The 13034-nt window shown below is 53.6% G+C and overlaps 1 protein-coding gene across 2 annotated transcripts in view; it reads left to right on the forward strand.

Moving 5' to 3' along the window:
* The first annotated feature begins 761 nt into the window (after positions 1-761).
* Positions 762-13034, forward strand: part of TMEM121 (transmembrane protein 121) — a 41716-nt gene continuing 29443 nt past the window's right edge. Inside the window, exon 1 of one of the 2 annotated variants that reach the window (XM_085586907.1) lies at positions 762-918. The gene's annotated coding sequence lies outside the window, so the exon portion shown is untranslated. Of the gene's footprint in view, positions 919-1309; positions 1330-13034 lie in introns of those variants that run through there. The other variant, XM_085586908.1, reaches the window with a different exon arrangement.

Genomic DNA, 13034 nt, shown 5'->3' on the forward strand with positions numbered 1-13034 from the left:
GCCGGCGGGATGGCGTGCGCTCTCTGCTGTGAGGACGTGGGCTGTGCGGGACGGGAGAAGACTGGGCAGCCTCTTTCCCATTTCCTCTCAGACCTGGCTGAGCCACACCCCGGGCGCAGCCAGGAGAGTTCCAGTGTCCTGGGCTCTGGAGATGACCAGAGGGCTCCCCAGGGTAGGGACAAGGAGTCCTGGGCTCTGCCAGCGGCGTCGGCTCCAGAGGTCGGCGCTGAGGACTCCAGGGCTCAGGGACTGACAGCAGCGCAGCGATGGAGGCGGGAGGAAGGAGGCAAAGGGTCTGGGATTTTGATGCCGCTCTTCGGTCCCAGGGGTGGGTTCCCTGACCCAGGGACTTGGTCTTGAACGAGTCCCTGACCCAGCGACAAAGGGACGGGTTCCCGGAGGCCGGTTTGCTCCCGGACGCCGAGAGCGGGGATGCGGGACCCTGGCTGCAGGATGGCGGTGGAGAAACCCCCGGCTGCCGGTGTCGGGGATCCCGGGGGACGGGGCTGCGGCCGGAGCGGCGGCCAGAGCGGCGGCCCGGGGGTACCGCCGGCCCCTCCCGGCGGCGGCCGGTGCCCGCAGCGCCGGCGGCGCGGGGCGGAGGGGCGGCGGGCACGGCCCCCTCGCCGCGCCGCCCCCCGCCCGCCCCCAGCGCCTCCCGCGGACGGCGGAGCGCGGCGCGGGGCCGGCGCGGGGCGGCGAGCGGCGGCGGGGCGGCCGCATCCCCCGACGGCAGCGGCGGCGATGCGGCGAGGCGGGGCGGCGGGCGGCGAGGCGGGGCGGCGGCGCTGAGCGCCGGGCGGCCGGGGCTCCTCGGCCCCGGGGGGGCACCCGCCCGCCCGCCCGGCGCCGCACCCGGCTCCGCACCCGGCACACGGATTTACGGCGCGGACTGCAGCCTCCGGAGCGGCCCGGCAGGTAAGGCACTGCCGGGGGCACCCGGGGGCCTCGCCGTGCCCTCCGCGCATCCCCCCTCATCCGCCGCGGCATCGTCTCGCCGGGCTCCGGACGCGGCACAAGTTTCCCCCGTTGCGGTCCCAGCGGGCACCGGCTCCCCGTTTGCGCCGCCCCGCCGCTCCCCTAGCGGATGCTGCAGCGATGGGGCTGCCCCGGCTGCGCGCCCCCGCCCGCCGTCGTCCTCCCCTCCGCTCCCCCTGCGCCCGCAGCCCCGAGCCCCCCGGCGGGACAGCGGCGCGGCCCGGGGTCCCGCTCGGGACCGGGGGGATGCGGCCCGGGCAGGGCAGAGAGCGGAGTCGGCTCCTCGGGCTGCTGCCGGAGAAGGTTCTGTTGCTCTCGGATCAACTTGGCTTCGGGGAACCTGGCCTCGGGGTGAGAGCCCCGGGAGGGAGCGGTGGGACGGGGGAGCCCCGAAGGACATGCTCGGAGCCCGCTGCTGCTCAGGGTGCGGGTGTCTCGCCCCGCGGGGCCCGTCCCGCTCCTGGGGATGCTCCCCGCTAGGCCTCGGCTGGAGGCTGAGCACCGCTTTGGAGCTCGGTTCTCCACAGGGAACGCGGACTCCTTCCAGCCTTGTGGCAGGGCTGAGTGTCGGGAGGCTCGGGATGCTCCTGTTTCCGCCTTGGGAACGAGTTCCCTTCTCAGTCGGCCTCGGAAAGCGAGTAAGGGAGAGGGGCCATAGCCCACGGGAGAGGCAGCACAGCCGGGGACATGAGGAGGGGGTCAGGTTTCCCTGAGAGTGCTGAACATGTTCTGAGCGGGACTTTCCCTCTCCTACCCCGCTCGCGGCGGCGCTGCCCGCCGCAGACCCGATGTGCCCCAAGGGCCATGGGTGCTGCTGGGGGTCCGGCCTTGCCGGGGCCATCGGGTGCGGATTTTACCGGGGTGCTTCCCTGCGCGTGGAAGATCCCTGTTTGCAGCCTTTTCCCTCTTTTTCCTGCACGGTGGCAGACTGTCGCCATCGACCGTGCAGACGGGCTGTGCGGCTGAGCTGTGACTTCCCGTGGGCGTGGGGTATCGATCTGTGGCTCTGCCCTGCGGAAGGGAAGGTGTGCTCAGCCCAGCGCATCGCCTGGGGACACCACTCCTGTGCTCCTGCTCTGGGGACGTGTCACACCTGGAATCTTCCCTCTGGACATGCCGCTGTCACACTCCTCCTCGGGCAGCCGGGCAGCTGGCACGAGGATTTTGGTGTCCCGTGGTGGTTTGTGCCGGGAACCTGGGTGGCTCTAGCTGTGAGCCACCTTCACGTACAGCGGCACCCAGTCCCGGCAGGATCCCCTCCATGCCTCCCACGCTGGCTGTGCCCCGCGGGTCCTGCACGGCTCCTCCATCTGCCCATCTCCTCGATCTCCTGATGCTGAGCGGGGCTGCATCCTGCCTGCGGGATGTGCCCTGTGGACATGGATCACAGGCTGCACCGGGCTTTCTCCCAGCTGCCTGTTGTGTACCGAAGGGTGGCCTGGGTTTATCTGCAAGAACGTATGTGAGTACGGGGGTCTGATCACTGCGTGTAAAAATCCTCCTTCAGAAATCCCCTTCTCCTGAGCATTGCTAACGTAAGGTGAAATAAGCACAGATTCTGCAGTTTTAGGGCTCTCTACGGGTTTTGCCGCAACCAACAGTAGACGGGACTGAATATAAACTGGGTTTTTATCAGTTTCCCTGTATTTTTATCTGTTTCCCGATGCAAAGCTCTTGCTGTCAGAATGAAAGAAGATGTTTGGCTGACTGTTTAAGCCAGAAACGCCTCTGGTTAGGATGCTAGCACTACTAGGATCTCCAGCCCCATCCCCTTTACCTCGGTGGCTTCAAAGGCTGCCTGAGCATAACTACTCTTAAACTCCTCTGGTTGCTGCCAGAGAGGCATCCCTCTGCTCTCTTTAAAAAATAATAAGGGAAATACATACAGAAAGCTGTGCAAATGGTGGAGGAGGGTCTCAGAGTGATGCGCTGAGGGAAGTGAGCATGGCTTGGCACAGCAACTCAGCTGGAGCTCGAGTCTGGCACCGAGTCCCCAGTGCTGCTTCCCCGTGTCCTCGTGGGGCTCTGGGTGCCTTGCTGTGCCCTGCAGGCAGCCCAAGGAGCTCTTCAGAGGAAGCGCAGAGGCGGATCTGGGCCCTTGCTGTGGAGAGGCAGCAGCAGCAGTGGCGTGAATATCCATCCCCAGGAGTGCCTGTACACACACCAACCTGTGAGACAGCCTGCTCATTCTGTTCTTTAGCCCATGGATCCAGAGAGAGAGTGCTTTCCTGTGTCTGCTTCTCTGCTTTAACAAACTGAGAGCTTGCTATTTTGCTGTGGAACACCTAAAAGCGCAGCCTGTGCACCGGGTTGGAGATCATCAACTTGGTTTTCTTGTAGTTATTCTGACAGCAATGCTGCCCGGGGGCGGTGGCAGGAGGGTCCTGCTGGTGCTGCTGCAGGCTCGGGGTGTGCACGGGGGTACAGAGCAAGGTGGCACTTGCCCAAAAGGCCACAGCAGGGCTCTGCTGAATCCCAGCTCCCGGGATGCTCCTTCTGCCTGTGCAGCTTGCTGCCGGTGCCCTGACAACTAGCTTTGTGTGTAAATGGGGATTTCTTCAAAACTCCTGGGAGGAGCAGCTGACGACAAATAGCTCAGTGGCAAAAATGTGTGTGTGTGTGTGTGTGTGTGTGTGTGTGTGTGTGTGTGTGTGTGAACTACAGTCTGAACGGGAGAGGGAAAACATCCAGTTACAGAACTAATGCAAATGGAGTTGGCTTTCATCTCTCCCTGCAGCATCCTTTGTGGAAGGCATTTGCATTTCCCCAAAGTCAGTTTGCTACCTATCCTTCAAGCAAATCCGGAGCTAGAGAGCAGAGGAAAGCCTGTTTACAAGGTGTAGGGTGGCTTGCCAAATCTGGAGAGAGCTGAACTCAAAATATTTGATAATGAAAAATCTTATTTTAAGGTAGCTACAGTGAACACAGCAGAGGATGGCACACAAAGGCTGCAGTGTGTGCTCCACTGCTGAGTGCAGGGTCGGGGGTTCATTCCTGAGCTCCTGCTGCACCAGTTCTTGCAGGTGACCCATGCAGGAGGGTGACGGTGAGGAGGGGTCTCATGAACTCCTCTGACCTCCCCCTGGCACAACTCTGAAATTCCATCGGGATGTGGCGTTCCTGCCGGGGGATCCTGGAGCTGTCCAACATCACCCTGTTACGTGTGTGGGAAGACCCCCGTGGCTGCCTTCAGAGATCCACCAGCCCTGGGGTCCTCAGGTGTCCTCAGTGGTGTGCGGGTTCCTGGGTCTGGCAGCTGCCAACAGCTCCAGGGTGGACTGCTGCCATTCTGGAGGAGCCTCCAGCCCGGAAGACAGAAAGAAAACAGGATTTCAGGAGCACTTCAGCAACAGCTATTAGCTATGCTAAAAGGATTACCAGCTCTGCAGGACTCATCAAGTGTTTAAAACATAACTCAAGCATCAAAGGCGACTCTTAAAGGCTCCCATTTTCGCATCAAGTCGCTGTGAAAATTTCTATCCAACTTAATTAAAACATTCACTAGGCTCGTTAAAAACAAAAAGAGAAAAAACAAAGGCCTTTTTTCCTTAAGTACCAAGCCATTTTGAAGAGAGGAGTTTACAGCAAAGTGCGCATATTTCTTTGTTACAGAGTCACCTTTGTGAAAGTCTCCCGTCTCTAGATCACTGTCTGACTAAGCTCAAGCTCTCCGAATAGGAAACAAATACGTTGGTATTGTTTTTGTTGTTTTGTTGTTTTTTTTCCCCTGGCTAGGGACCACAGAAGAGAGATGAAAAAGTGAGAAGAGCTTTGTAGAGAAAGTTAGATAAGAGGGTGGGGGAGTGTCAAAACCAGACCTATAATAGGAAACAAGCCACTGAAGTGATGGTGAAAGTACCTTTTATCTTGAAGGTTCCAAGTGCTGTGCAGTGCATTAATACACATAAGAGCTGAAAAACAGTCGACAACAACTGGCACCACCACCTTTGCTGGCAGCAGAGTCACCCCAGGTGGGTCACAAGCTCACTCATCAGTCCCTGACTACCTCTCTGTTTTGTCTGAGTTCATTTTTGGGCCACTCACTTGAAGAAGGACATTGAGGTGCTGGACAACAAAGGTGGTGAAGAGTCTGGAGCACAAATCTGATGAGGAGTGGCTGAGGGAGCTGGGGGGCTCAGGCTGGAGCTGGGGGGCTCAGGGGGGACCTTACAGCTCTCTACAACCACCTGAAAAGAGGCTCTAAAAAGGTGGGTGTTGCCCAGTTCTTCCAGGTAGTATATGACAGGGCAAGAGGAAATGGCCTCAAGGTTCACCAGGAGAGGTTTGGGATGAATATTAGGGAAAACTTCTTCATGGAAGATTGTCAAACTCTGGAACATGCTACCCAGGGAAGTGTTTGAGTCACCATCCCTGGAGGAATTTAAAAGATGTGCCACTTAGGGATGTCATTTAGTGGTGAATTTGGCAGTGCTAGGTTAGTGGTTGGATGCTACAACCTTAGCAGTTTTTTCCAGTCTAAATGATTCTATGATTCTGTGTTTTGGCTGAGGTGGGATGTTGCTAATCAGCCCCATCCCAAGCCCCTTCCCATGTGTGCTTGGTCCTGGTCAGCACCACCATCATGTTCCACAGGGCTGTGGTTTCATTCTCCTTCCCCGTGCTGTGCCCTGTCTCAGGGACACGGGGTCATCCCCAGGCTTCAGCGTGTATTCACCCTCACCACTCTCACCCTGCTCAGAGGCCCCAGTTGTTTTCAGTGCCCAGGGAAGGTGTAAAACAGGTAGTCAGACTCTACATGAGGTATAACTGGAATTATGGGTGCATTAAACACAGTATTTAACTTAATGAATGATTTTTTGACATTCATAGAGACCTTGAACATTGTAGGATTTCATTCCAATATGTTGATTTTCTTGGTTTTGATTAATATTGAATCAGCATCCCCAGAAAAGGAATAAACGCATCCTCTCCTTCCTCTTGTTTACAAATCAGTTTGATTTCTTCCTCTTCACACTGTCCTGCCTTGGTGCTTGGAAGGGCAGTGCTTAGAAATGCCACGAGGGCTGCTCTTGCTGCATCTTCCCAAGGGGATTTGCAGCCTCTCTTCCTTCTTTTCTTCTCACCTGGCCATTTTCTTGAGGCAGAACGTAGGACCTGAGCAAACAGCCTCCTGCCCCTGCCACCCTCTGGGCTGGGCCAGCTGTGTCCCTGTGCTAGGGACAGTGAGCTGCTGTCACACAGGGCTGGTGGCATGGGAAGGTGTGTGAGCACAGGCTTTACAACCATGTACTCTGTGCATGCTCGGGGTGTGAAATGCAGGAATTAGGAGGTAGACAGGGTTTTTCCATCAAGCGTTTATAGCACCTTCCTTACTATGTGTCTAGACATAGCTATAAATGCAGGAGAGGGCTATTACCTGGGAATAAAACTACTGAAACCAGCCCTGGAGAGCTTGATGCTGTATTTCCAAGGAACTGGGAGATTCCTTATGATGAATGTAACAATATCAAAGGCTATAAACTCACCACAGCTGGGTACTGAGTCAAGGGACACACTTAAAATGTACCTGCCACTTGCAGTTTAGACTCGGCTTTAACTACAGTCTCTTGCCAGTCCTTGGCCATTCCAATGGCTGCCACTTCCTCACAGAGCAGGGTTCAGCTCTGCTGACTCCACCAGCTCCAGTGGCACCATAAAACAGTCCAGTAGTTGCCACAATCTGATTTCTCGTTGCAGTGTGGATCATTGGTGGTGTGGAGAGGAGAGGTCGTAAGTGGAGCCCGGGCTGTGCAGCTTACTGGGAAACTGCCTTCACACCTGAAAACTTGAAGCAAGAACAGCAGGAGCTCTGCTGAGCGTGTGGCAGTGCCTGTGTGGGTGGGAAATGCCTGGGAACTCATCCCAGAATGCCCAGTCTCCATCCCAGTCCTTTTGATAGTGGTGGGAGAAGTTATACAGTGGAGATTTAATTTTTTTGAATGCAAATTCTGTTCTCTGATCATTGCTTCTGCCATGCCCAGCACTGCGGGATCTAAGACTGCCTAAGGCTTTGCCACACTGTGATAGCATCAGCAAAAGTAATAAAGAGGAGAATGGACTCCCTGGAAAAATACCGTGAAGCAAACCACTGACACACTCCTGACAGGGACCGCAACGAAAACCCAGGGAATTATTTTGTTCAGCTAAGAGTAACCTACCTACAGTAGTCTGAGTGACTGAGTGAAGTGGCAGAGGATGTCGCTTCTGATCCTTTGGTCGACTTAGAGGATGAAAAAGGGAAGTGAAAGGGTCACACTGGTGGCTGGGACCTTTTGGGACCTGCTGGCCCATGGCTGACCTGCCTTCTGAGGGAGGAAGGATGAGAAACAGCAGCATGGCAAGTGGTCGGTGCAGGATGCAGGCGGTGGGGAATTTGGGTCAGCACCTTTGTGGCTGCAGGAGATGCTCCCAAAGCTGGGTTTCCTCTTCCACGTAGGTTTCCCTGTCCAGATTAGCTTTCCTCTGCAGATGGTGCACCATGTCCAGGCCTCGTAAAACTCCTGCAGAGTTTTCTCATGTTGCACGATTAGGAGGCATTGGGTAACATGGTCCTCTGAGTGCCTCAGACCTATTAAAAATTGCTCTCATTTGACTCCATAAACAGGGCCATTGGGAATGCAGCAATGCTTCTGGGATGTGAGCAAATATTGGCCTTGAATGAAGTTGTGGATAATGGGAGATAAGTTATCAACAGCTGTTTAACTTAATATTGCTTCCATGCAAGATAACACTGAGCTTTTGCAATAGGTTAATAACCAGATGCAGAATCCATCACTGCAAACACAGGCACCTGGCAAAGTGCTTCCATAACTTTTCCACTGGAGTGTTATTACAGCTGAAGGAGCATGGTAGCAAGGAAATGTCCCAGTGGGCCTGGCTCCAGTGGCACCCCAAGGTGATGTTGTTGTGGCTGTGTGCAGTGACTGGGGGACAAGGGTACTTTCTTGTGGTTCCAGCTCCTCCAGATTGAAGGGGCTAGGATGGCATCCTTATAGACTTGAAGTAACAAAGTTTTGCTGCTGCTAATCATGCCTGAATGCCTCTGAGCACAGTGACGTGGAGAGAAGAGTGAAGCAGGACAGGGAGGCATTAGTATAGATCCTTAGAAGGTGGTGGCAAACCGTGAAGTGTGCATCAGTGTGGATCACAGGATCACCACAAAAAGGAATACAGCTGATGCTAATCAAAGATTTTAACCCAGAGTTATGGTCCACATCACCTTAGGTGGCTACTGGTCTCTGGTATGGCTGTTCCTTGGACCTGTAATTCCAAGGAATTCCAAGAGGTTGGCAAAGGCCAGAAGCACTCGGGGAGATTGGAAAGGCTCTGCTAGCGAGCAGTGCTTGGCTCTGCAGCCACCAGGCTTCTCTACAGAAGGACTCCTTCCCAGGCCTGTCCTAAAATACGGAGCTGGGGTAGAGGAGATAGCTACCTGCCCATTGCCACAATGTAGGCCCACCCTGGCTATTTTAATTCCATTCCTCTGACTTGATCCTGGCCACGGATGCTGTTGGCATTAAGCGCTGAGCTTCACAAGTCAGAGCCAAGGGAGGGGCTGGGATGGGATGTGGAAGGGATGGACCTGCCTGTGCTCTCCTGGTGATCAGGACACGAGGTCACCGATGCCAGTGCCCGGCTGGGACATGCCTTGCGTGGCTCTGAAGACACTGATCAGCCTGACTGAGCCCTTGGCAGAGGCTCCTGGCAGAGCTGAGATGGCTTTCAGTGCTCCTGGCTCCCAGCCCCTGCTTTATCCAGCAGACCACACTGCTGCTCAGCAGAGCTGGCTGCAGATGCTAGGACAGCAGCTGCAGTCCTATTGATCCCTGTGGGGATGATAAGCCCAAATGAAGACCCTTGGGAAATCAGCACAGAATACAAAAATCTGGCTGCAAAGCAGAGTCTCAGACTGTGAGAGCTCTGCAGACAAACCCATGTGAGAGTCCAGCTGTGCAGAGCATCCACAGAGAGCCTGCTTTGAATGTGGATTTGGTGCTTGGGATACATAAGGAAATCTTTGTTGGTTTGCATGCGCCTATCACACCTTTTCCTTTTTCCAGAGGGAGCATCTGGAAGCAGATCCAGGTCCTTGCACCCATGGAGACAACAAATCCTCAGCTTCCCTGGGCTCCTCGAGTGGGTTCCTCAGGTTGTGAGGCTGGAGTGAACAAACATGAGCTCCTTGGAAGCATCCAGACTTCTCAGGGCTAGAAGGGTTAGAGAAACACTCTGGCCTCCCAAAAGAAAGAAGTGTCTCAATGTCCCACTGCTGCATTGGCTGTTGCACAAGTAGATGGGGATGTGTGTGTTTTCAGGCCATGTCACATTCCTGGTGTTTGCACCCTGCTGGAATAGCTGGGAGCAGGGGCTGAATGTGCTAGAGACACTCTGGCCTTGCTCACTCCCCAGATGTTACAGGCCCCTGGCAGCTGCTTTTGGGCCAGCACCATTAAATGGCTCAGAGCATTACCTGCTTAGGCAAACACATCTCTGGAGTCTTTAGTAGCTGCAGTTAAGAAGAAAGCTGTGTTACTAATTCTCATATGTAGCGGCTTTTTTCCAGCTCAGGCGTTCCAGCTGAACTTTTCCCCCTGTGCTGTTTGCAAACCAGGCAGAGTGCAAGCGTGCCCTCACCCTTCCCACACGCAGACACAGCAAGGCAGCAAGCAAATGGCAGGTCCCTGGTTGTCCTCAGCAATTAGCAAAGAGCTCCAGCTGCCACTGCTGCTGCCCTGGGATGACTTTTCTGTTTCCCATGGGCTCATTGCTGCACCATCAGCAGAGCCACGCCTTGCCCTTGCCTGTCATTTACACAGAGAGGTTAAATTGTAGTCTGCAATGAACAGTATTATTAAAGGCCCTGAGTTCTTGAGTTATTCAAGGTGGGGGTTGACCCTTGTGGACATGCATGGCTGCATTTAAAAAGCAAAGGAAATTCCTGTAGACGTGCCAGCAGCACCTCGCGCTGAGGCTGGTCAAGTTCTGTGTCTGAGCAAGTGCTCCCTGCTGCGGGCTGTGACCTTGCGATCCTCTTCTGGGGCTGGATTTTAAGCTCCTGCTGAAGTTTGCCTCTGTGAGCAAGGTCCTGGCTGGCAACATCTTCCCTGTTTTTTTCCCAGAGAACCTGCTGCATCGTGGCTCTGCTGAGCAGCACCTCCCCTTGCCCTCAGTCTCCTGGTACTGCTCACCCGGGTGCCACTGACGTTTCTGCTGCTGCTGCACATCGTTTTCCTGGGCAGCTTCCACATAATTTATTTACCTGTGGAGCTATGATCTGCTGTTTTAAAGCTTTCTTTTAATCAGTTTGCAAAATACCCAGCTTCTTGTTTACTCTTGTGTGAGTTCCCCTTATTTATCTTAAATTTGGGGGAGTATGACTGCTGGTTTTCAGTGTACAGCACAGCAGTAACCCACCCTGGGCTTTCTGGGAATAGGAGCCTCTTCCTTCCACTCCTCCCCATGACTCTGCAAGGTACAGCAATATAATCACTGGTTTGTTCACTTCTTATTTCCCTGACAGAAATCAATCTCATGTTGTCTTTAGTTCCTCCTGTGATTTCTTGGCTTTTCTGATCTTCCCACATTTTCTGCAGTTACACTACTCATCAAAACTAATAACCAGCACGGTTTTTCACCTCAGGTAGGACTGTGTGCCCCTCGGGCAATGCTTGTGCCTCCCTCACTCGTGGTGGAGGTCATGGTGGGGCCCATAACCTCATAATTAATTCTGTCCTCTTGATAAGCAGGCTTTGGCAATGAATCCTTGCAGTCCTACACAGATCTTTTGTCAAATTCACGGGATTTTAATGAGACTAGCATTGCTTTGAACTCCGTCTTCACACCCAAGTCTAGCAGGGGGAGTATAGGAAATTTATAGTTGCAAAAGAACTTTGCAAAGTTGCATTATGTTCCATTTCCTTGGCAAAGGCAAATAAAACTGTGCAGGGAGAAGGGAATAAAGAGTGGAGAAAAATGCTGCAGACCTAAAAGGAGAAAATGCTGAATGGGAGGGGAGAACTGACAGCCTTAATGTGGATTTGGGGAGAATTTATAAACCTGAAGCCAAGTAATCACAGAGTGTGGGTAGTTTAGGTGACTGTGGGGACTCATTGCTCTTCATTAACCTTCTAGCCACCTGGGTTCAGGTGTCAACTCAACATCAAACCACATCTGATCAAAACTTTCTCTGTTTGAAAAACTGTGAGGAAATTGGGTTTTCAAATGGCTGAATGGGATTTCATGAGGCCCCTGCCTTCCTCAGTATCATTAAATCATTCAGTATCAAAAATCTAAAAATGGGTATTTGGGCCTGAATCCAGTTCTGGGCTCCAGCCAAAAAGAGCTGGAAAAAAATGCTGCTGTGTTTATTTGTCAGTGAGGAACTGGTATTTTTCCCCATATGCCATGGGGGCTTTGTTGCCCCTGCCTCATAGAGAGCTCAGGCAGAATCCAGACACTGCCTTGCCCAGAGAGCAACACCGAAAGCAACTTAGTCATTTTTTCAGTGAATAATCTCTTTTTTCCACCTGTATCTGCTGGGAATGCTCTCCCCTGACCCAGAGGTACAGTGGTGTACAGGGAGAGCATAAGAAAGATGCCATCAAGCTGGGAAAATGGTTGGGCTGGAGTAGCTCTATCACGGCTGTTTGTTTGGGTGAGGAAATGGAAGTGGGTTTGGAGAGTGGAAGAGGCTTTCCCAGGATAGCTGTGACGTGTCAGGGGCTGAGAGAGGCATGCCATGCGAGCCCTGGGTCTCCTGTTCCATATCTGTGTTGCTTATCTGGAATACAGAAAATGCTACTTGGATGGCAGAGTGTCAGATGAAACTGCCAAGTGGAGCATTGCTTTTGGTGGTTGCTGGGTGAGGAGTGCCCATGTTGAAGTGGTGGTGGAAGCCTGGGTGAGCAGCCTGGCTGCAGGAGAAACGAGGGAGTTTCGATGCAGAGCGCGTGCTGATGCCACCAAAGCACCCCTGAGCTTTCGGTTCCACGGTGGCCTCCCACCAAATTCATGGCCCCTGTCCAGCACAGGGTGGCTGAGCACACTTCTGCGTTTGACAGCACAGTGACCTGCTCAGGTCGAGCTGTAGACCAAAATGTGAGCAACCAGGCTGCAGGATTCTTGTAGCATCCTAGAAATCCTGTGGGACCCTTGCCCCAGCCTGGAGCAGCCTCGTGAGCTCTCCCATCTCCTCCTCTGGGGTGTTCTCCAGTGGCTGTTGCTGTAGAGGTTGTAGGGCAATACAAAATCACACCAGTATCTTCCACTGGTTTTCTGCATCCTTTTATTTGGTTTAAAGCAAAGTGTTTGCGAGTCATCACCAGGAATTCATCGTCAGCCGTCTGTCATGCTTAATTGGGTTGTCCTGTAAAACATCTCGCATATAAGTAAATCAAAAAGAGTGGGGCTCATAAAAGGGCCAGTGTGTGGCACATTGATGTTATTTATAGGCTTCTCTGTGGTGCTCATCACCATGGCAGCTGTGAAGGTCAATGCTGACACTTGTGAGGGAATGCCATGGATGTTTTTAAAAAGCCACGTGTGTGGAATGAAGCGGTGCTTATGTGTTCTAGTGGAGCTGGGAGCAAGGGTGCAGTGTCCTGCAGGGAGCCCCCAGCTCCAGGACAGCAGGAGGAGGGCAAGGGGCCACGGCAGGAGATAGCACCTTTGTGGGCTAAGGCTTCTGAGGTTGTAGAGCCCACAGCTTTGGTGCCCTGGGTGCTGCATTCTGGCATCTCCCTGGAAAAGTGGGCAATAAGCCAAAGGGGAGAAAAGTACTCACATGGAAAAGGCTGGAGGTCCCTTCATCCCTTTTCTCCTCTTCAGGATGAAGCCCTCACGTACCATCCTGTTTTTCATACCTTTCTGTTGAATTATACTGAAGCCAGTGGTGAAGCCACAAGTGTCCAATAGAAGCTTACTTTCTACAGCTGGCTTTTTTTGATAACATCCTTTCTTAAAAAGCAAACAAAAGCAGAATATCCTCATGTCAGTTCTAGAACTGGCACATAAAAAGCCTTCTTCAACCACATCCAAACAGAGCTGGTGTGAGCATC

The sequence above is a fragment of the Lonchura striata genome, chromosome 8 (genome assembly GCF_050655825.1).
Source record: "Lonchura striata isolate lonStrDom1 chromosome 8, ASM5065582v1, whole genome shotgun sequence".
Taxonomy (NCBI): domain Eukaryota; kingdom Metazoa; phylum Chordata; class Aves; order Passeriformes; family Estrildidae; genus Lonchura; species Lonchura striata.